Genomic DNA, 25,459 nt, shown 5'->3' on the forward strand with positions numbered 1-25,459 from the left:
CTCAAAGAGTTTAGACTCTAATTTAAGCAGAAACCAAAATATAGTGTGATAGTTCAGTCATAGGAAGATGACTAGACAACACTGGTGAGAATATAAGCAGGTAAGATTTGTAAATTGGAATTTGGAGGAAAGCATAGAATGTGAGAAGATTAGGAGGTCATAAAAGCAGAAATGCAGGGAGAGGTGAGATTATACAGGATTGAGGAAAAGAAGCTAGCATTTGATATAGTGTAAAAGGAAGCTAGTGGAAGGATTTGAGGTGAATGATATGTTTGGAGTAGTGGAAGTAGAAAATGGCTTTAGCAGTGGTAGTTTGGATGGACTATAGGAGGAATAACTGATGTGGGAAGATTGGTGAGATGTGACTAAGGCATAGGTAAAGGGTTTAAATGAGTAGAGATGATGAGGAAAGGTCAGATTTTGTTAAGTCAAAGAAAGAAGTGGCAGGATTTAGTGAAAGGCTGGATATGAGGAGAGAAGGAAAAAGGTGTCAAAGATGACACCAAAGTTGAGTCTGGAAGAGGAGAGGAAAGAAGAGTAATCAGTGATGATAGAGAAGGAAGGTGGTAGAGAGGGATCATGAGGAAAGATAAGAAGTTCAGTTTTGAACCTCCTGAGTGTGAAACATCTCTGGAGATGTGAAGGTGGAGGTCAGGAGGTAAATTTGGGAGTCTTCAGGATAGAGATGGCAGCTGAATCCATGGAAGCAGATAAGGACTAAAAAGAGAATGTAGCGAGGATGAGCTACTACCAAAGGGGATGCCTGTCAGCTGACGAGGGTGAGGGCAGTCTAGCCTAGTGGTGGGGGAGGGGAGGTGTCAGGAACAAAGGTCTAGGGTCAGAGCTAGATTCGATAATCAGAAGCTAGAGCCAAGGGTCAAACCACAGAGCAGGAACCGGAGGCCAGAGCTCAGGTCAAGCTGGAGTCAGAAACCAAAGCCATGAGTCAAGCTGACAGTCAGGAACTGGAGTGAGCAGGGTAGCAGGCAAGGAGGGGTTCAAGGCAGGGGCACAGCAACAAGGTAATGCAGGAGCAGGCACAGTGGTGGGCATGAGACAGCTGAGCAGCCAGCAAGCTGCTGCTGGATTAAAAGCCAGCCTGCTGGCCTCTGCAGCTGCTCAGGTGGTATGGCCAACCAGGCAGCTTGCTGCAGGCCAGCTGTACTGATGAGACTGTTTGGACACTAGCTCTGCTGCAGGCCCTGATCCCTGACAATGCTGAAGGAACTTTAGGAGAGAAATCAGGTAAGTTGAGAGTCATGAAAGCCCAGGGAAGAAATGGACTGGTCGATAGTATCAAAAGCATCAAACAGATCAAGAAGAGTAAGAACAATGAAGTGACCCTTCAAATTAGCACGTAGCCTTGGTAGGGGTGGTGTCAGTGGAATGGAGAGGGAAGAAACCAGCTGGAGTTGATAAGAAAGCACACAACATACTCAAGCACTGTCAAGATGAACGGGAAGAGGGGAATACACCTGTTGTTAGGAGGGAAGTTGAATGGAAGAAAGGGTCTTCAATAAGGACTCAAGATCTTGCTGCTAAATGAACCAGAGGTGAAAAAGTGATTGGAAATAAGGTAAAGAATGAGGACCAGAGAAGAACCAGAAAGGAGAAGAAGCTGTAAAGGGTAGGCCTGGGTAGCAGAAATGATAGGTGCAGAGTATGAGACACACTTCTGAGTTAGAGACTAGAGTGAAGGACAAGCGGTTAGAATTAGAAGAGGGGAGGATAGAGGCAAATGTCAGAGTGAGTAGCACAGTTCCTGCCAGATAGTGTCCATACTCCTTTTAAAATATTGGCAAAAGGCTGGAAGAGCGAAGAGGAGGAGAGAGTCATAACACCTGAAAAAAAACATTACACTTTCAGTGACGGAACATAAACAATAAAAAACAACCGAGTGGGTTAGTGAACGTCTGGCTCTTTCCCACCTACCTCCAACAAGCTTTTTATTTTGTAGCAAAAAGATCTCCTCTAATCTGGTCACAGCTCTGTCTCTACTACACGCTAGTCTAATATCCACAACCACTTACATGTTTAACTTGCATCCTCTCCTTGGCATGCATTTTGAATAAGCAATCGAACAGATTCTGTTGCCTGAATATATCCTAGAGAAGATGTAGTGCTGGCTTTGAGGATTTTTCTGTTTCCCCCCTGATTAACAGATATGCCAAGTCTTTTCTGCTTTAAGGGATATGTGCATTACTAGGCACATTTTCACTATGAACTACAGTTTGTAGATAGGGCAGAGCTGGCAGAACTCAAGAGTTTGTTCTGGGATATTGTGCTTTCGCTTCTCTCAGTTTGTGGCCACACTGAGGCTTTATTTGCACTGCACCTGGTATGTGAGCAAAACAGACTCCTGCTTCTAGTCCCCTCACAATCAAGACCATTCACTGAAAACTCCTTAGCAGTCTAATACTCATTCTGGGATTAGCTATTTTCAAGCATTTCTGTTCAGACCTGTCTTATATGATACACCTTTTTCTTAACTTGTTTCTCCTACTTAGTTTTTCATAGTCTAGAAGCTCCTTGTGTTGCATGTTTGGATTCCTAACAAATAAAACCACAGGATGCAGGCTCAGATTTTGAATACAGACAATTAAACACTTCCACACTTGCTAAAATGAAAAGTCAGATTTACATTGACCTTAAAATCACCCCTTCTGTAAATACATTTCTAAAAATGTAATTATGCCTAAAATCTTATTAAAAGCCCACATTTTTCTGGAATGAAGTTTATCAGTTCTTTGCCTGGACAAGGAATAATGAGTTTATAAACAGTAACAATTGTAAGAGTCAAGTGAGCAAAAGAAACGGTGCCACAGAAGAAGTCTAGTCACATAGCTGGTTAGATGGAAAACTGCACTTTAGTATCTATTCAAATTGTCCCTGGGAAACAGAAAGCTTTGCAAAGGGAAAGAGGTGACATACAGTTTTAGGGCCTGATTCAGAGCCCTGTTGACCCCAGTGGTCTTTGAACCAGGTCCTTAGTACAGCACTGCACTGAGGAGCTCTCAGAAGGAACCATTATAGCAAATCAGTGATCTTTCTACACCAAAAGAAGAGTAAACCTCCTAAATTAAATTTGACCTCACTAGCTCAGCTATGCTATGCAGAAATTTTGCATTAAAGCTACCTGCTCTCATCTGAATAGTCTACAATATTCAGCCTTCTAATACTGTTATTGTTTTTACCATCCACAGCTACTGTTTTTCTTCATTTAACATACCCATGTACACCAGTATTAGACAATAGTTTTGTTTCAGATCTGGAAAATAAGAGACTTTTTGGTTATTTATAATCCTCTCAGCTATGAGGATGCTTCTTCCAACACAGGATTTTTGCTCACTTCATAACAAAACAGGAAACAAACAAAAGGAACTTTTTAAAATATCGAAATGGCAGTGAACATGTGAAAAATAGATAGAAATAAGAACTACTGATAGGAGAAAAACTGGTTTTATTACACAAGCAGAATCAGCAGTAAGAAATACTACACCAAAAAAATCCAAGGTTGAGAATTAGGAGGATGCTCACTTATAAACACTCAGCCCCAGTTGGATATTTTGCAGGAGACTGTTACCCACAAGTGGCAGCATTGTGACAGCCTTCTCCAAAGGATCTGTAACCTACAAAAAAAAAAAAAAAAAAGGCCTTTAGGAACAGGACAGATAACATCTACTCTGTGTGTGTGTATTCTCTATTTCTCTGATCATCCCATTCCTCTTCCTTTAATGCAAATTGCTGTTGTGACGTAGGCGAAGGACAAGCAACAATAGACAAAGCCTGATTCTAAGAAATTAACACACTCAAATGTGTTAGTGATCTTTGCCACCCTCCTTTTCACCCATTTACCCCAAATGACAAACATTACCCAGTGCCAACAGCATTGTAGCCCGGAAGCTCACTGCTCCTGTTTCATGTGTTGAATTCTAACTAGAAAAACCACAGGACTCCCAGCTTAGTCTTCTCCAAAAAGATGGATAAACAGCACTACAGCATTTAATTTTCCAAGAATTCTTTTAACGTCTCACTGTTCAGCTTTATAAAAAAAAAAGTTAGTACATCTTTAAAACCTCCTTTTGCCCCCAAATCTGTTAAAGTTTCATCCTTTACCCTGGAAATTGGTCTGAAATACACAGTCAGATACAAAGGTATGCAAACGAAGGCTTCATTAGGGCAGCACAAGGGATAGCGGCTGTTATGAACAACAGAAAATATCTGAAGATACAATATTAGTACCATATGAGAAAAAGCAGTTTTACTCCACTCTCAAGCTACGTTACAGAGAGGTAGCTGCTAAAAGGCCTTCTTTTCAGGATGTCTGACTTCACTCCTACCTGGAAAATCCTCAGAATAAGAGAGGTTTTCATGTCTCCGCTTGTACTAGCAGATGAGTGCTTTGTTGGCAAGATTTACTAAAATTGCTTAATTGATTCCTTCTTCGCTAATATCCACCCAAAGAACTCCAGCATTTTTGGTAAATGATTGACACTTCAGCAGAGCAAAACTAAGAGAGTAAAATAACCTGTCACACCAAATGTTCTATTCATGTTCTTAGACAGCACCCATCACCATGGTGATATTGGTGCCATCACAGAGAGAGACATTCTTGACACAGAGACAACCTACGGTCATGTCTCCTATGAGGCTGAGCTGCGTTAACGGTGGCACACTGCCACGGTGTCAGTAGGCATTATTGTATGCCTTAAAGCATAGTGCCTCCTAGGAGTTTTGGGAGGGGAACATGTTATAGCATGGTCTCCTAGAGCAGTCATCATGGCACTGCAGTCTGTCCCAGGGAGCGGGGGCTTGGTGATGACTGGCAGTAGCCCAGACTGAGGCAAGGTGGGGATAGTGGGTTGGGGATTCCCCAGGAAGGGGAGACCCAGAGGCAGAGTGTGAGGGTACTGCCAGGGGGCAGAACCCCAGAGAAAGGGGCGCTGGGGTCTGTGAGAGACACAGGGGCCAGAGCTGTGCAGATCATCAGCCTGCAGAGGGCGCTCCAGGCTGGAAAAGAGCTAATTCCCACTGACCAGCAGGAGGCGCCGCAGGGGTGAGTCCTGCACTTTTACACCCCACAACCACTCTAAGCCACTTTGAGGACTTCTCTTCCGTTCCTCTCTGGGATGGGGTGTGGCAGGACACTGAAGCCTCCAACAGGGGACCTCTGGGCCTAGGCCACCCTCTCACAGACCCCAATGCTGATGGGGACCTTTGGACATCAATATAAATATTTGCTAATAAAAATCTTGAGGATAATGAACTCTTCTGAAGTTACAAACTCTGTGTAATCCAGGAAATATCAGAGCATACCTATATTTTATTATTTTATATTAAATATTAAACTAGGGCCTTCTTACACTGAAATCAGAACTCACATTAATTTCAGTAGGTGCAAGATCAGGCCATTAGGCCTTGTCTACAAGGGAAAATTTTTCCAGTACAACCTAATGTGTGACTTTATACGAGAATAACACCCCCGCACCTACATGTAGACATTCTAATTCAGGTATAGGAGTGCCTATTTTGGTTTAGTTTATGTCCCTTGAGAAGGGATTTAGATAAATTGAAAAAAGCCCCTCCTATACCATTATATAGGGTTGTATCTAAGGCAAAGATTTTGTCACAGATATTTTTAGTAAAAGTCACGGACAGGTCATGGGCAAAAAAGAAAAATTCATGGAAGCCGTGACCTGTCCCTGACTTTTACTAAAATTATCCCTGACAAAATGGGGATCTGTGGGTCCTCACATTGCCTGAGGTGGGGCAACTGTGCAGTGGGTAGGGGCCTCCTGCAGCAGATGGCGGCTGTGGGGTACCCTTGCTGCCTGTAGTTCGAGGGGTCCCCCGCTGCCCATGGGGGCCAGGAGCTGTGGATTGCCTCTGCCTCCCATGTCAGCCAGGAGATGTGGGGTATCTCCACCGCCCGCAGCTCCAGAGGCCTGCAGTGGCCAGGAGCTCAAGGTTCCCCCACGGCCACAGCGGCTGGGAGCTGTGTGATGCCCCCACCGCCTGCAGCGGCTGGGAGCTCTGAGAGTTCCCCCTCTGCCCGTGGTGGCTGGGAGCTATGGGGTTCCCTGCTGCCTATGGCAGCCAGGGGCTTGGGGGGTCCTTCGGCCACTGGCAGCTCCAAGGGACCCCACCGCCCGCAGCAGCTGGGAACTGCGGGGTACCTTGATGCCCCTGGTGCCTTGGAGCTCCAGGGGCCACCAGAGGCAGTGGGGGTACCCACAGCTCCCTGCCCCATGCGAGGAGGGGACCCTGCAGCTCCCGATCACTGCAGGCTGAAGTCATGGAAGTCACAGATTCCGTGACCTCTGTGACTAAATCGTAGCCTTAGTTGTACCAGTATAACTAGACCTGTATAGTATATACCAGTATAATTGGAAAGACTTTCCAAGACCTGAGTCTGTTAAAAATACACAAACTGCTACTGTGCAGAGGTACAGAGCACCTACAACTTCTTTTAATTTCTACATTAGGTGTTGGTATCGATCACTTTCCAGGATCAGGACCTATGTCACTACTGCTCAAGATATTGAGTAGCTTAAGTGTCCTACTTTGTGAAAATAATTTTATTTTTAAAGGGGCACTCACCATCAAGATAGAAATTATAGACTTGATTCTGCTAGTCTTCTACAGGAAGAATTCTCATTCACTTCATTTGGAGCTTGGTGCACGGAGAACATGCAGGGTGGACCCTATGTAAATCCTTTCTTTAATAAAGGTGTGATACAAAGATCTGTAAGAAACTAAACATTATTTTGTGATTTGACCCCCATTATCTGGCATGGTTCATCTTTACAAAAAAGACTATACTCCTCCCTTATGGTAGAAGTCAGTAACCACCTACTTCAGTTGCTACTGTTACATCTTCCTTTTTTCTTTTCAAATCAAATTCAAATAAAATATAATATCAAATAAAAATAATGTTGTGGTAGGTGTCACCAGGCATCACTGTTACACACACAGTTCCAAACTCTATTTCTTAGCATGTGAACACGTGTTTAGTATTGGAAGACATGCTTGTCTTATTAGTTTTTGATTATACAAACTTCTAGGTAGATAGAGCTGTTCAAACAGCAAGAGAGTTTGTTTGCTATAGTCTCTGATTAAGATCAAGTAGAATTGCCCTTGGGAACTGGGCATTGGTACTAGGCTGAGATTCTTGAAAGAAGGGTATTGCCTGTATGCTGTTTGACCACCTCTGTTCTAGGACTGGGGTATGTGTTTAACTTAAAACAGGTTCAGTTAGGCTTAAGCTGCACGTAAAAGTTGTATTGGCATAGTTTACATCAGGTGAGGGCGTACAAAAAAAATAAACCACACCCCTGACCAACATAGCTATACTGACAAAAAAAAACCAGTTTAGATGCAGCTGTGTTGATGGAAGAATGCTTCTCTCAACATAGCTAATGTTATTAGGCGAGGCAGTGTTGCTATGCAGAGAGAAAACTCGATCAGTGTATACTACATCTACAGTAGGGAGCTATGCCAGCATTGCTGTGCCAACATATCTATACTGGCATTGGCTCCATAATGTAGTCATAACCTCAGAATACACCCACACTCTACATCACTGATTCCATTTCCACTTGGGAGCTGACCTGCAAGGCCCTGACATCTGCTACTGCTTGGCAGTGGGGCAACAATAACCACCATAGACTAAGAATTGGACATCTGGTAGTAACTACTATTGCTGAACTTCGCTGACTTTCTGATCACACGGCCACATCGTGTTCTCACAACGGTTTCTTCCAAATATCTTGGTTGACCACTGAGATGGACACCTGGATTTGCCTGGTATTCTTCATTTTCAGTGACTAGGCAGGTGTGTGTTACTTCTGACAGTAGTATTCTGGATATCCTCAAGAAACATTGGTTTTGTTTATATGTCTCTGCTTCTTTGTAGACTCCCAGGAGAGATTAAGGGATTTGACATTTATGCACTGGATATAGTTGTAACACTGCCAGGTTGCCAGTCATTTATTATTTATTGTTATTATTACTTTAGATCTAACATTCTCTGCCACTGGGTGGTAACTGCCTGGCATCCTTGAGCTCTGGACTTGGTTACTGCAAGTCATTTTTATATCAAGAGTGAAGCCACACAACAGTACAGAGGCAGCAGCCCATACGCTTAGCAATACAGGTCACATGATACATCTCCCTGGTGTTCACTGAACACCTCAGCCTCCCCAGTGAATACATAGTCCAGTTTGAGGATCTGTTTCAATATTCAAACCCCTTCCTGGGTAACGTTTTAAACCAGGATATAGTTCTGTTGTGTGTTAATCAGTGCTTTGAAAGCATATGCCTCTGAGTGATCATTTGGGACATCTGGGACATAATGCTTTGTATACCTCAGAAGCTGAGAAGAAGTTACTTAAACATGTATAAACTTAAAGGAGAATTGAAGATACAGATGTTTGCTCTTTCTGTAGCAAGTTAGAGCTGACAAGACCCTTGGCTTGAATCCAAAACTGAAAATACTCTTGCATTTTGGAGTGGAGATGTAACCTTTTCTCATGGGGAGCATTCATGTTTGGTAGCCTTATTCATATCATTTGGAGCTACACAGATTCTTTACTTGTTTGGCTTTATTACAGTGACCATTCTGTTGACCTAGTTAGCTGGTGTTTATATTCACTCAGTCACATTTAATTTAATTTCAGCTTTTGCATAGTTTCTCAGAGCTAATGAAACTTCCTTTATATTATAGCATGACCTCAGAGTCATCAACCAAAATCAGGGCCTCCTTGTGCCAAGCACTTTACGTAGGCAGAGCAAGAGACAGCCCTGAAGCATTTAGAATCTAAATGGACAAGACAGATAGGTACTTCATGTATGTTTCATGGTACACTGGATCTATATCAGTGTGATGGTTAATGTAGCTCACTCCATTAAATACCCCCATCAAATTCTTTACAAATATAATTTGCATTTTGTTTAGTAGACAAGTTATACACCCATTAGATCATCTGCATTGCCAGACTACTTTTGAACCCAAGCTTACCAGTTCAATAATTTCAAATTCTATTGAGTAGTATCTTTCTTTATATAGACATGCTGATGTTAGAACATTTTTGCCAAAGATTTAGTTGTCTTCTGACAAAATAAATGTAATAAAGCTGTGATACGCGGGTGTGCTCATTTCCCAGTCACATGACATGGGGTGAGGTTATAAAAAGTTATACTCCTATCATATGGCAGTGGGCAAAATTTTCTGATTCCAATGGTTATGATTACACTTACACCATAGTTTTCTTTTAAATGAAAGATTTTAAATACTGTAATTTGTTTTTAACATTTCTGCTGCTCATTTGTTTTAAATTCATCCAGACAAAAACAAGAGACTGGACAATTTTACTTTTGTATGCCAGTAATCTTCGCTTCTGGGTTCTCATACACAAGCCCAAGGCTGTCACTGTATTCCAACAATGCGTGTTATCGCAAAAAAAACCAACAACAACAATTCAGTGACATTTTTAAAAACATTAAGCTATATTTCAGTTCTTAAGATATTGTGTAAAAATCTCTTATTTTATAACTCAGACCCTAAATTCAGGGCCTAAACTAAGCTGACAGTACCCTACTAACTGAAGTGTACACTAACTTACTTGCACACCTTTTCACTGAGAACCAAGGGGCTTGCTAAACATGTGGAGGATGTTCTACATATGAAAAGCGAAGGCTACAGTTTTTGCATGCGAACACGAGGTTTTGTCAGAAATGGGACAAGACAGGCTTACTTTTAATGAAAAGAAATCAATGAGCAGTAAGTCCATCGGGGTGGGGGGAGAACAGACATTTGCTTTACGTGAACACCTTTCCCTTCGATGTCTGAAGTGAAGACTTACTAGTCTGCCAGACAGTTGGTGGATTCAACCATGCCAAAGATCCCACATATGTAAGAGATATACAAACGCAATGGATTAGTGATATTTATAGCTTACCCCTAACCTCCTGTGGGATTCACACTTTCAGAAGAAGGTGACATCACTGTGAAACTTTACCCTGCTTAAGTGCCGAGCAACATGTCTCCTTATTTTAAGATCAGATTATCCTTCCTCCATTGTTTTCCATTTGATTTTGTTTCTTTTCTCCATTTTGGGGAAGGGCAGCTCACTATTTTAAAAAGGTGATGGAGCATGTCAGGATTTAAAGAGTGAAAGGAAAGAGATTGGTTTGGATTTTCTCCCCTTTCTTTATGGGTCCTAAAGCTCAATATACTTAAAGTGCTGACTGTAGGTACATGGGAGAAGAAAGCTTTTGTGTTCTTATAAACCCCAACTATAGAGGTAGTCAGAAGGCAGGAAAGAAGTTCAAACAGTTCTTTAACCACTTTCCATTTCAATGGGTGTTTATCAGCAATATTCCAGGGTTTTAAAGATCAGCATTTTAAGTTCTGATAAAAAGTTTGAAGAACTTACAGATAGCACAATTCAAGAGTTATAATGAATATAGATGAACCTGTTGTAAAGGATAGGGGGCTGTCTGCAGTTTACATCTGAGTTTATAATTTTCTGAATGCGGAATAATTTGCAAAATGGCAATAAAATTGTGTGTTTATATGTGACAGTAACTGAAACTGTGCTAATTCAACTGATGGATACTCTTAGTTAATTTCTTATTTAAACTATCCCTAACAAGTTTCTGAATTGCAGTAGAATTCTCAATCCTCTATAATTTTGGAACATTCCTTTATTTTGATGTCATCTTTATCTAAGATAATTCACAAAATAGGTAGAGTAGATCAAAATGTCATAAATCAAGGGTGTATCTCATGTCTACTTATGTTAATACAAATTTATTATATTTTATATTATTATTATATGAATGGGTATGAAAAATATAGACAATAGTAATTTCAAGTGTTAACATTTTCAAAGATCTGACAAACCAAGTGTCTCAGTAGGATATTGGTGAATCTGAGGGGACCCTCATGCAGCCTTGACCATACAGATGTGCATTGTCTGAAGGTTAAATTAATAAGAAAATCGAGGGGGAATGACACAAAGAAGAAATCTGTATAGTTCTAAAGACTGTACTTTCCATCAACAGAATTTGGTCCAATAAAAGATATTACCTTATCTACCTTGTGTCTAAGAAAATGGTGTCATTTTAAAAGCCTTCTGAAAGCACAGGTTATAATTCTGCAGATATTTTGTTGCTGTATTCTTACTAAAGATGGATAAATACTGCAAAACCATTTCCTGAAAGTTTGGTTGATCGATTTACTTCAGTCATGCTCACACCCCTTTCGTGTTCACTTTCCAAGCATTTTAGTGCATATCAGTTTGCAGAAACCAAATTTCAAGGCCGCATGCTCAAGTCCTCATGGAAATAGCATTTCAAATTAGCATGCATGAGTATTCATGTGCGAAATACTTGTACAATGACTCTGCTTGAGCCAACAACAGATTTGAACCCAGAAACTTCAGTGCTAAAAACACTAGTCTCTATTGCTGAGCTAAAAGACCAACTCTTTGGCTGGCAGCTGTATTACTTTAATAGCTTCATATGTTGGACTGGCCCTTAAAAGGGAATGAAGACCCCTCAGTGTGCTAGTGTGCATTATGACCCCAATGCTGCTTCTATTGAAGTCAATAGCAAAACTCTCATTGACTTTAGTGGTTCAGCATCAGGGTCTATGTTGGCACACTATCCAGTCAGGGAACTGAACCATAACATGTGACTTACATGACCAACTACAATTAACCAACACAGCTCAAAGAGTGTATAATAAATAAATAAATTAAATGTAGGGAAACCCGCTCATGATCAACCAATAGTTAAAGCATTGCAGTAATAGCTAGTTGAATCCTTTCAAATAACAAACAATTTCAAGTTAATGCAGGCTCCTGGATAGTCCACAAGCAGAAAGGGATACTAGATTTATCAGATAAATCATTCATTGCAAATGATTTACTCGACTTTAATTTTTATCGGTATATATGAAATTGCCATTGCCCTGTTTGAGACGAGGTGCTTGGCTAGTATTATGTTGTAGTAAGCCACCATGTGCTGTAAGATAGTCTGCGGGGCCAAATTCTGAAATCCATACTGTCATGACTACCAAGTGAATGGAGATGCTCTGGACTTACACGAGTGTGTATAACAGAGGGTAGAATTCAGCCCCATATCTGGCTTGGCTTCCTTTTGCTCCCCTTGAAGTTTATAGCGGTGGGAACAGACAGCGTACCTCTTCCCTGCTAATGTTTATTGCCACATTCACTCTTTATAAAAAATAAATTCCACTTCATAAACCTCAAAATCATATCCTAAATGTATTTTATATTTACAGATATTCCCTTTTCTTTTCTTGTTTATCCTATCTGCGTATAGGAAATATCTCTGGCCATTCAAGGGTGAAACATTCTTTTCAGCTTTCTTTATGAACCCCCAAAGCCTCTGTGTTTGACCACTTTAACACAGAGAAGGATTGCTGTAGCAATAGCAGGGAGTTAACTTACTCACCTTTCTGAGTCTTCATTCCTCTATATCAGGAAGTTGTTTTGAGTTGCCTTTGCTTGAGCTTTCAAACAAGGTCCTGCATCAGTGCTCCAGAGTGCAGAGAGGAACATAAAAATGAAGGAGAAAACAAAATATTACACGTGTTTGAAGAAAATACATCAGTTTCTAGAAGGGGAGCAGAGTGAGACTCTTCTTAGCTGCTCCTAGCAAAGAATGATGGAATGAGGCATAGCTGCACATTGTGTTATTACTCCAACTCGTAGAAATAATTACTGTGGGACAAAGTCCCAGCACAATGAAGATTTTGCTTGAATAAAGACTAAAGGCTGCAAAGATTTGGTCCAGTGAATTAATCAGCTATCAGATAAACAGTATTTTTCCTCCTTGTTTTCATATCCATTTGTCAGAGTGGGGGGAAGGGAGCAGGCAGGGATTTGGAATTGTTTAAACTATCCAATACCAGAGGTACACACACAAAATACAGGGCAGCGTGCAAGAAAGATATTCTGATAAGGATGAATAGCCATATGAGGAAGGGTAGTGTGCTTAAGGCACAGGACTGGATTCAGGGGATCTGGGTTCTATTCCTGACTCTGCCGTAGACATCTTTGAGAAGGTCACTTATGCCCACATTTTGAGTGCCTCCATTTTCAATACTGTATTTAGGCCATGATTTTCAGAGGAGTTGGACACTCACCACTACTAATGACTTGAAGAGCAGCTGTGGGAGCTCAAGACCTCTGGTTTTCCTGGTTTACTGTAATATACCAGGCCCTAGTATATTTTCGTAAAATAGGTAATAAGACTTAATATCTCTCAGAGGTGTTGGAAGATTTCATATATTAAATGTTTTGAAAGGTGTTAAAGAATTCTCCAATGGGAGGTGCTATAAATGAAAAGTCTAATTATTATTATAATATAAAGTGAAAACAGTATAATTTAGAGATGCTACTTCACTAGAGACCGTTGATAGCCTTCCCATATAAACAAATTCTCAAGACTTGACACATTCAGATTCAAATAATACATCCATTGTATAAAGACAGAGATATAGAGATTATATAGATTAGGAAGCTTCGCATGTTGTTTTCTTGTAAGCCTTATACATGAGAAACCTCGCCTATGCTAGTAGGCTGATTGGCAGATTTTGCAGAATCAGGCCCTGATGATAAATTTAACATATAGATGGTTTTAGTCTAATCAAGGTTTAAATGGCCTATGCAGTGTTTATTTTAAGAAAAACACTGGCGATACCGTATTTATGAGATTTCATGTTATGTGGAATTAAATAACATTACAGTGATGTTTGTCAGGACAAGAACGCATCATTATTATTCTCTGTGTTCCAGTTTTATTGGCTATGTTAAAGTATTGTACTTTTTTAAAGTCATGTTTTGTCCCCACATCACTCTGTATTTGAACAATAATGTCTCTATCATTACATTTGCATTTGAAAAGAGTTTGGACAGTATTCTGACGATAGATTGGCTATTATTTACATTTCAGGTTTTCTTATATCTACAGCAACTAGCTTTGCTGGATCTCTGATCCAGTCATACTAGGACTTTCTATTACTCATCCACTTCTTCTATGAAGAGCATTCACTTTACCTCCAAACTTTGCTAGACATGCTTTGTATAATAACTCATGTCTTGCTATCACTTGCAAGTTTGGTGGTTCATTAATGTAATGACTACAGAGAGGGTGCACTACATATTGATCTAATAAAATGCCTTTGAATCAGGACAACAATAATAATAGGATTAATTATTATAATTTGTGCTGCAGAAGTATATACATAAATAGGTATTTCCCGCCCCCACCCCCCGAGTATAGTCAGTAGAAAATGAATTTCAGACATCAGGACCTGAGAGACTGGAGAGCTACAGCTGCTGAGTTAGTGTCCCTCCCATAGTTCTGGCCAGCAGCTCTGACATCCCTGCACAAAGTAATCACAGATCACAGCATTTAATCACTGAAAACAAGCACTCCAGAGGACAGCAGTGTCAATATCCCACTCTCTCATTATCTGTTTGGATTGCACATCCGCACTGTCAGATAAACAGAGTGGAAAATTAAGATTAAAAATATGGTAATTTCATTTCAGGCAGCAGGCACCACTCACTGCCCCTATTATGCTATTGATTACCTCTGAATTCAATTTTTCTTTCAATGCAAACTTTAATCTGTTTGCTACCCAGCAATTCAACTCCCCAAGGGCTATTTGAGAGTAAGTAACCATTTAATCTGATGCTAACTGAAAAATCACCGTCCTTAATGAATTGTGTAAATCATTCAGCTCTAAAGCACCTTTGACTTCTATTTCATTTTTTATTTTCTACTCAATATAGGAAGGGATCGGCGTGTGAATAATTACAAAGTAGCAAGTATTTTTAAATAGAGCAAATATGATAAAAACCCTATTATAGTGGGGCATGTGTAATGAACAGTACTTTTTAATTTCAAAATAGCTATTCATTAAAAAAGAATGGAAGATTAAAAAGAGAGGCTCAAAGCTCAAGGTAAAAGTTGATAGACATTGTAATTACATGGTTAATTTCAAAGATTTATATGCTGTTATGATTTAAAAGGAATTTTTATGACCTGACATTTTCATTTGAGAAGATTTTTTATTTAAAATTAATCTTCTAGCTCCTATTCGTAATTATTTCTTGGCAAGCGATAAATGGGATACAAAAAAATGCCCTATATCAAATTTTAAGCAGAATAAATGCCTGTGAATTTGTGAACAGCAATAAAGTGGCCCTACTTACCGTATTCGAATGCCCTTACATTGAATCCCAGGCAAAAATAAATTCTTTGTAGGAGATGAAAATTATTGACAAATTTAAAAAGGTGCTAAGGCTGCGGATTCATACCATTCTTTTTATTCTATTTTTAATAAGGATTTGAGATTTTGGCCATTGTTTCAACTTAAAATCTCTTTCAAGTGTATGATCCAGTTTTCAACAGGTGCTCTCTTCCTAAACTTTGACAGACTTTCCCCTAAGACCCCTTTACAAAAGAGCTTGCAGTGCAATGAGGACATTGCTTTGCCCATTTTCCTAAATCTTGGCAAGGGAAAGGAAATCAAGAGGTGATTGAGATTAGAAAAATGCTCAAGTGGTTGTTTACAATTAGGGTTTCAAAGGTTGCTTCCCCAGATCACGATGTAGGGCAAGTGAAGCAGAAGCAGCCGTGGCTGAAGGATCCTGTCCTGTTACAATGCCATACACATGGAGGTGTGTGTGTATGTTTTGTTTTTCTCTGAGAGGGTGCGAGGCTCTGTTATTTAGCCAACTCCTCATAGACGTTTTCACTTCAGAGTGATGACATTGTCTTTTATTATGATTGAACTGAACAAAGAGTAGGCCTATTATTAAAGCAGCCCAGGACCTCTCTAATTATCTTTTAAGAGGTACTTGAAGAGCCCATACCACCCGCCAGGTCTGCTGCCGCCACCACCTCCTCCCGAACAGGACTTGGGAGACTTTTTCCCTTGTAGCAGCAGCAGCGCCAGCAGCAGCCAGGTGGTGCTTACTCAGCATGATGGAGTGGAGGCGGGAGAAGTACTCATTAGTGGTGGTGGGGCAGGATGAAACAACATGCCAGTGGGTTTCTCTCTCACAAACATGTTGTGTCTTTTTGGAGCCTCAGCAACAACTCCCAGCATGTCTGTATGACTCTCCTGTTGCAGGGTTAAGCCAAAGTTATGTTCCCAACATACAGACTAAGAAGTTAGATAATATTCTTTCTGGAAGGTTGCAGTGTAACAGTACCTTATTTCTAAGAATCCAGGACACTAACACACAAGAAACAAAAACAGAGAGAGAAAAAGCAGGCTGCTCTCTAAGGCAGAGAGGCACAACTCACCCCATCTTGTTTTAGGAAGGTTCTTTCCACACCATCTCTGGCTGCATACTTACCTACAGAGCCCCTTAATCTGCAAGCAAATGCAGGAACACCCTCCTCCCCAACTCATAAAGTGATAGCTTGCGATTCCAGCACAGTCCTCAATATACCACAGACAAGAATACTACTAGATGCAGGGAGAAACTTTTCTGTACTAAACCTATTACCAGCTCCCACTGGCACAAGCAACATGCCCTGGAGTTTCTACAAACTGTGGGCCACGTCTCAGCGAGGGTAAATCAGCATTGCTGCACTGACTTCAGTGGAAGTCAAACTGAAGTCAATGGAGCTTTGCCAATTTACACCAAATGAGGATGTCAGCCTGAGTTTTTTGAGACATTTGTTGTGCAAAGAAAAATGGCAGCTTAGGCATCAACTTCCCCCAGCTTAAATAACACAGAATATTGTGTATAGGCAGAATGGGCTAGTTTGTGAGCAGCCTTCAGTAGATGTGGAAGAGAGTGGGACAAGAAACCTCTTCCTTGCTCCCCTGTGCAGGCCCAGCCATGACCAACCCATCAGGCAGCACATGCACTGCTCCTTGTAGCACCAACAGCACCAAAGAGGAGGAATGAGTTGTGGCCTAGCCCTACCCTTTGCACAGAGGTGACAGAAGACCCCAAGAAGAATTTTGTCCCCAGGATGTCTGTGTCTACAAAAGCCAGATCTAGATATGAAATATACAACACATGATATACGAGACACAGTCACTCTGGCAGTATATACTGTGTGCGCAAACATTCTCCACATATGTACAGCAAGTGTGTTTGTGTGTACACACATATCTACATGTAGACACATACATGCTACGGGTTTTACATGTGCACAGACTCATATATGGCACACGGGGGGATAGGTATGTGATAAATTACATTTTTATGCCCTCTAGACATAGTCACCTGCATTCTCCACCCCAATTATCCTTCGCTGCCCTCATTAGTTCTAACATTCCAAGACTCTGAGCAACTTCAAACAGCTGCCATTTATTTTTAAAAATCAACCTGTCAGATAAACATTTCCTGCTTTCCTGCTAGGGCTCTGATTTTACAGAAATTTATGCATGTGACTAACTTTATGCCCAATAACAGCCCCCCTTGACTTCAGTTAGGGTTGCATCAGGCCCACTGAAGTCACTGCTGACTTTAATGGGCATTAGATCAGAAATGGTGTATAAAGTTACTCCTATGCTTCTGTGTTTACAAGTTTGGGGCCTAAAACCCCAAATTCTCTCACTGCTCCAGAATTCAAGGCCCAAAATAGATTCTGAACTAGTGACAGCTTTAAGGTTTGCTATTACATAATTCATTAGGATTAGAAATGGTAGCTTTATATTGGTCAAGGTGGAGAATCCGGACTTTTTTGTGAAATACACAGTACTTGCTTGTAGCCTTGGAAAATTCAGAGGTTTTCCACCATAAAGTTGTAACTGTGTGATATATGGAAAAGCTATTTTAGTTAATTTTGAGAGGTTTTTAATACTGAAGAGTTACACTCTTTCTCTCACTCCAAGTACTGTAGAGTTGAAGTCAATGAGACGATTCACATGAGAAAGTTACTCAAGTGTGTAAATGTTTACAAGTCCCTAAATCAACTGGCTTTAAAGGCAGAAAGTTATACTGTCAATAACATCGTTAGCTGCTCTCTAAAATATTTTCAGAACAGATTTTTCTATAAAATATGGCATATACAGAATACGTGATGTTGGAGTATAATATAAAGGTTTCACTGGCACTTGTTTGGGATGATAAGCATAACCGGTGGTTTTGCCACTCATGAGCAACGCGTATGATCCACATATGTTGTGGACCATCCCTGACAGATCTTTGTCCAACCTGCTTTTTAAAACTTCCAAACATCTGTCAGGGATGGTCTAGGTTTACTTAGTCCTGCCACCGTGCAGGAGGCTGGACTTGATGACTTTTTGAGGTCCCATTTGCCTTATATTTCTATCATTACACTACACCATAAGGTATATAGTATACACATAGGCGCAATGAACGTGTTTGTGTGGGTGTATATGTACATGTATTTTAATAATAATAGTTAGTTCTTTAATAGCCCTTTTTATCCACAGATCTCAAAGCGTTTTACAAACTTTAGCAAATATCACACTATATATATCCTATACCAGGGGTTCCCAAACTTGGTTTGTGGCTTACTCAGGGTAAGCCCCTGGTGGGGCACGAGACACTTTGTTTACCTGTGCGTCCACAGGTATGGCCGCTTGCAGCTCCCAGTGGCCGCGGTTCGCTGTTCTTGGACAATGGGAGCTGCGGGAAGTGGCGCGGGCCGGGCCATCACTTCCCACAGCTCCCAGTGGCTGGGAACGGTGAACCGCGGCCACTGGGAGCTGCGAGCGGCCGTACCTGTCGATGCTCAGGTAAACAGAGAGTCTAGCTGCCTGCCAGGGGCTTACCCTGAACAAGCCGCGAACCAAGTTTGGGAACCCCTGTCCTATACTAATATCAGAACTAAGCTGAATTTTAGATAATGAATTCATATTTGAACCAAATTTGGCAAATTTCTCTTTTTTCACTCATCAAGTAGAACTAATAGTAGTATTTCCACTAAAGACATAATTCAGATATACCAAAAATCCTGGCCATTGAAATTCAGATAAGAAGAAAGAGACAATGGGTAAATTTAAGGAAAGTTTTTTAGGCACTTAGGACCCATTTTCAAAAGCCATTTAGGGTATGTCTACATTACAACAAAACAGCTGTGGTTGGCCCATGTCAGCTAACTAGGGCTCACGGGGCTCAGGCTGTGGGGTTATAAAATCGTAGTTTAGCTGTCCAGGCTTGGGCTGGGTGGCATGTAAGGGCAGTGACCCCCAAACTGTACACCAGAGATTTTAAAGCTATGGGGCAAGCCAACCTGTTCCTGTAATTTCCAGGAACATCTGCTATTTTTAGCCCTGTAGCATGAGCCCTGTGAACCCGAGTTGGTTGACCTGGGGTCTGAGGCTCCCTGCCACAGGATATTTTTACAGTGTCGACATCCTGAAGCTCACTGAAAGTCAATGGGATTTAGCTTCCTAAGTCACTTTTCAAAACGGGACTTAAGCTACCAAGTCAACTAGGTGCTTTAAAATTTTTAATCCAATCTTAATAACTAAAATTATCCAAAACAAACTTCTGCCTCATTGTTCACACTATATAATATAAAATACGTGATCTCAGTGCTATTACATAAAGACAAACATACATAGCTATATATAAAATTACAGTCTACATAGAAACACATCTGAATGTATCTGCTTGTATATGCCTACACAGATACGTTACACATTGGATATGTATCTCTCTACTGTACCAAAGGTTTTTCTATTGCACCTGTTACTGTGGTACATGACTATACACTAAATACACACATTAAATATATTTTTACCTATATACTGCACATTGCTTAAAAACTGGGAGCAAATTCTGTAAATTCCGAAAATGAAGCTCATTACTACAAGGGGTTTAATGCTATATGATATATTGAAAGGAGCCCCATAATGAAGAAGGTTGGGGCTTTAGGGGCTTTAATTGGTTTTTGCTAGCCCACAAGGAGACACATTTTGCTGGCAGGGGGAAACATGTTGCTGAACAGTCCCTGCAAGTTATTTCTTCTCTTCTGGATTTTGTGTGGGCTAAATGCTGCTTATGAAAAGCAGAATCCTCCTTCCAGCGGGGTTTGTTTCTTTGTCACTTTGATTTCATGCCTCCTTCATCACCCCCTTTCTTACCTGTCCTGCTGCTGCTGCTACTTTTCTAAGTGTCCAAAAATATTATTAGATCTGTGCTTTTCCTGTGTATCTATTCACCATCTGACTTGTCAAAGCTTGTCTAGAAAAGAAACAGCCGAGATCCTCTGAGCAAAGCCTTTTGCAAACTGTGATGGCTCAGCAGCAGCAGCTTGCGATTTTGCATATTCTTTTTCTGTGCCCCCCACAGTATTAGCTAGCTGGCAAATTTTCCATAAAACTAAATATAACTAAAGCTCTTGAAGGCCACATATTTATTTCAGATGCATTATCATAGGGATTTTCACAGCATTCTTTTGTTGTAACTTCCAGCAACTTTACAAAAATTGTGTACCCAACAAGCACATTATTTTAGAGCCAAATTTTCAAAGTGTCATTTAAATTTTGCACAGACAATTGGGATAAATACAGAAGACACACAATTATGGATTTATGCATATTTAAATGAAATAGCTGCAAGTACAGACTTGTGTGTGCATAGATGTTCCATGCACAAATTTTGAGGCTAGCTGAAAATTTGTCCTTCGTACACACAAAACCCAATAAATTAAGGTTGAAATGCCTTCTTTAAACTACCCTCTGTCACGGCACATGACACAGTGTTTAAAATCATCTCCTGCTCAGAGACCCTGATGGAAGTCTCTATCATCTGCAGTACCTGGGCACAAAGGTATGGAATAAAAATAGGTATATATAGGTCACTACTGTCACCATCTTATGTACTGTAAATCGTATTTGTATAAATTGCAAAGAGGAAACCTTTTAAACTCAGAACTTGCACACTGTAATTTATTTGTGAATCCAGACAAGATAAAAGGCATCACATTATCTACCATGTCGTTGCCTTGTTTCAGTTTGTCAGACCGTCACTATAACATGAAGTCGCTGTGTGTGTGTGTCTGTCTGTCTGTCTGCCTGTGTAGTTCCTTTTATTTTACCTATGTTTAAATTCTTTTATGGAAGTACAGGAGAGTCCAGATAGCATTTAAAATGGACCTGATATTCATTGGACATTATTAAGATCTCTTGTATTTGGGGCGGAGGAGAGTACATATTTTGACCATTTTCAATTGTATTTTATTTACCTTATTGGTTGTGATAGCAGCCTCAGGGCTGTTATGATCCATCATGTCAATGAGCACTTAGGGACTTTTAAATCCACACATGACTCCGTTGCCATGCATATGCACTAGAGAGGATTATGCTCAGCTCGCTGTGCTGCGCTTCAGCCGCACAACTCCAAGTTCAGGCGTATACTCTTTGCTGAAAATCTGCGAGATTGGTTTGTGGGGAGGTGGTTGGGAAAAAAAAAAAAGAGTGCCTGTGCATAAAATGCAGGTCTACGTGGAAAAGAAACCTAGGGGGCTTTTCATTGCTTTCCTCAGAATATCTCAAGACCCTTGTGGACATTATTGTTTAATAGCTGGGACATCTTCAGTTGTAATATTGGGAATCAAAGGAGACCACAAAAAATTAAACAACTTCTAATATCGTAAAAATCCATGAATGGCGTTTTGCAAAATTTAATTTGGGGAAAAAAAAAACCCATTCCTGAGCAGTGACTTTATAGTTTAAATTTCTGCAGCATGAGCATCTTAATGGCTGTTATAAGGCTCTAAAAATTTTATTTAAGATGGAAACACAGACCTTTAACAGAAATAGAAAAAAAACATCATGTTTAATTAATATAAAAACCATATTCAAATGTCTTTTTACAGGAGTTTAAATAAGCAAGTGAATTCAGATTCAAGCCCCCACTCTGTCCTTACCCCAACCAATTGGGTAAGTTTCATATGATGGATGCTCTAATTGTACATACTGCACACAAGGAAAAATGACAGCTTTATCTTTCAATTTTCTTGCTTTTGTCAGGTTTAGATCATGAATATTATCATAACCTGTTTTGCTTGTAACCGGAGTGCAATGCTCTTAAGCTGAGCAAACTCATTGTGACTATCCAAGAACTATTTATGAGCTGGTGTTCTTCTACCATCTCTTTAAAAATCTGTCTAACTATGAGATTAAATAGATGTCACCAAACTTTCCATCATTATAAGTAGAGGAGAAAATGAACATTTTATAATTATATCTCAACAAAAGCTATTATTTGGGTGAGTTTGTTTCATTTCAGCTGAACGCAAGTCTCAGAGTCCCTTAATGATAAAGAAGAATCTAAAGTTGGGCTGAAATTCTATCAGATGCAAGGATTAAGAGAGGTTAGGGGGTGTGCATATGAAGACTAGGGAAGAATTAGAATGTCAGGGGTTCCTATGGGGGGATTTAGAACACATTGGGTAGCACTGCAGCAGGGGAGTGCGTTTCACATTAGAGGTCCTTATAAGGAAGGAAGGGGAAAGCATGTCAGAAATATATGAAGTGGCAGAAAGAGCATGACACCATCCAGAATCTGTGCACAAGGGTGGGGAAGTTCATAAATGGTCTTTGCTGGGGAGTGGGGTAGGGGCGAGGCAGGGGGAATGTCATATTGGAAGATTCACTTGGGAAAACAGAAAGGGATTGTGTTCTCTATAGCTCTTGAAAATTGGAAAGTAACATTATGTAATGTTGGAGGTTTCTGCACAGAGGTGGGAGTGGAAAATCATTGGGGTGAAGGCTCTGCTGAGGGGAGCGAAAATAGTGTGAAAGTACACCCTTTCCTCATACCCACCTGAAGACAGTACCACCTTCAAGTCACTCACTCGGGGTGGGCTTGTTGGGGATAGTCTTTATATCTTGCATTGCAAAATAAACAAGAAATATACAGTGTGCTGCCAAAAGTTTGTATTTTCAGGACACAGTGAATCGCCGGCTCATTGGGAACCTGTGCCTGATGTGCAGCAACAGTAAAAAAAATGTTCGGCTGTATCAAGAAAGGTCTAGAAAATAACATTGGAAGTGCCATTAGATAAGTCAATGGTAGACTCTCAGATATACTATGGTGCCCATATTAAAACAAATATGGACGAGGCTCTGACAAAAATGAGTAGAGGCATGGAAAAACTTCTGTTTGGAGAGAGACCGAAAAATTAGGACAGTTTTAATTTCCAGAGGAAACAAATCAGAAGGAATATGATGGAGGTAAAAAAAGAATGAATGGTTTTCAGAAGGTAAACTATTTACCCTCTCTCATAATCTGAGAACAAGGGAAAATTGTATTTAATTGAAAACATCACATTTAAACTATTCAAAGAAAATGTATATGTGATTGAGTGCAAAAGCAGCTGAGTTGTTGGAAACTGATATTGTAAATAAACAGCACGGGGGTGGTTTATCAGCAAAAAAGTCTGAGTCGTTTGTGGGCTTGAACAGAGGCAGGAGAGAGCCAACTCTGCCACACATTCAGGGCTTATCCAGGAGCTTAGCTGGCGCAAGGGGTTGGCAGCTTGGATAAGGTAGGAGACCCTACAATGGCTGTTAAAATAGCAAGAAATGCAGAAGACCCTGAAAAGATTCCAACAATCCCACCACATGGAGAGGCAGGCTTGCTTGCCTGGCAGGCAGAGTAGCAAATGAGCCTGCAGGACTTCATAAGATATCAAGCCAACAGCAGCAGCTCCTAGAGAAGGTGGTGAGTCCTGTGGTGGGGGATGGCAACCGGGCAGATGCCAAGGGTAAGATGGACCATGCAGATGACCTGATGCATTCCTGGGCACCTTTGAGAGGGCAGCTATGGGCACAGGTTGGGATGGGGGAACTTGGCCCCTAACACTGGCTCCCTATCTGTCCAGGGACGCCCAAGTAACTTACATGACTCTGAGTCAGGAGCAAGTTAGAAATTACAAGGCAGGGAGGGTGGCCATCATGGATCGGGTGGGTCTGTCCACTGAGAAGTACTGTTAAAAGTTCTGATCTACAAGGTGGAGTGGGAGTTTGTGGCACCGGGCATTTGCCCAAAGGTTGATGAACTGGGCCACCCACTGGTTGAGACCAAACACCCAATCAGTGCGGGAGATAATGGATGCTCTGGTACTAGAAGAGTTCTTTCATGGCCTCCCCGAGAATATACAAATGTGGTCAGGTGCAGCTGTGCCATTGTAGTGTTTTAAGCCTAGACAAGCCCTTAGTCAGGATGAAAGGGAGGAAAGGAGACTCCCCCAGGAAATTGAGGGTGACAGGATAGGTGTTAAGGAAGGAGGGACAGGGAAAACGGACAGCCCAAACTCCTTAGTAGAGGTCACAGGAACTGTGGAGTTCCCTGCTTCAGGAGTGAGGCCCTGCAGCTGCACCTGCTCTGTATTCCTGACACTCTAATGAGCCAGCTAGGCTGCCCCATGGACCGCCCTGCCAGATTGGCTGAGGAAGCCAGCAGGCCACTTCCTAACGCTCGCTGTTCAATGCACACGCCCAACGGACTCTGCCTCCCTGTGCTCATCTCTCTCCAAGTCCTGTCCTGCTTTGCTCCTCCACAGCTCCAACCCAGATCCTGCCCCGCACCCAGCATTGTTCCATTCTGTCCCAGCACTGCTCCTGTCTTCCCAACTTCTCATAACCTGGCTCCAATGCTCAGCTCTGACTCCTGACTCCAACTGTATCTTGACCCTTGGCTTTGGCATTCACTCTGACTTCAGTTTCGACCCGTGACTCTGATTCATGACTCGAACTCTGTCTCAACCATTGGTCTGACATTCAGACTGTGACCACTAGTCTGACTCCTGTTCTGACCACTAGGCCTGACCGCCTACGACGCAGTCTCCTGACCCCCACAATGCAGCCCCAAGGAGAAGAAGCCCAAGCACAATTTGGCAGGTTAGGAGAACCTGAGGCCCTGAGCAATCATGGGGATAAAGGGAGAAACCTCAATCTACCACCAGATAGAAAGGGGGAGAGTAAAGGGATCATGGTATGATAACTTCTGTGCTGTGACAGAGTTGTGGGGGTACCTCCCCACCAAGTGCAATTTCTGTGGGTGGAGAATGAGGGGCCCACAAGGGTGACTCAGATGATCACCTTAGGGACAGAGAGAGACCTCCACAGGGTGGCACCTTCAGTAAGTGAAGGAGAGAACAGGGAAAGAAAAATCTGGCCTGGTTTTGCTGTCATCTATACAAGGTGATCTACAAAGGAATTTACAATATGATTCTAGTGCATGTAAAACATTGGCTCTATACCTAGTCTTACAAAAACAAACAAATTTTAATATATTATCTCGGCTATCTAGAAATAGAGCACACTCGCCTTGAGTTCATAATAAATTCAGTGGGGAATCTCAGATTGGCATAAAATCATTACTGGAAAGCACTGCGGACTTCTGCACCACAACAAAAATTGGATAAATCCAACCTACTTATAAAACTACTACTAACATTAGTTGATTAT

The sequence above is a fragment of the Lepidochelys olivacea genome (assembly GCF_965140295.1).
Source record: "Lepidochelys olivacea isolate rLepOli2 genome assembly, chromosome: 1".
In the NCBI taxonomy this organism is placed as follows: domain Eukaryota; kingdom Metazoa; phylum Chordata; order Testudines; family Cheloniidae; genus Lepidochelys; species Lepidochelys olivacea.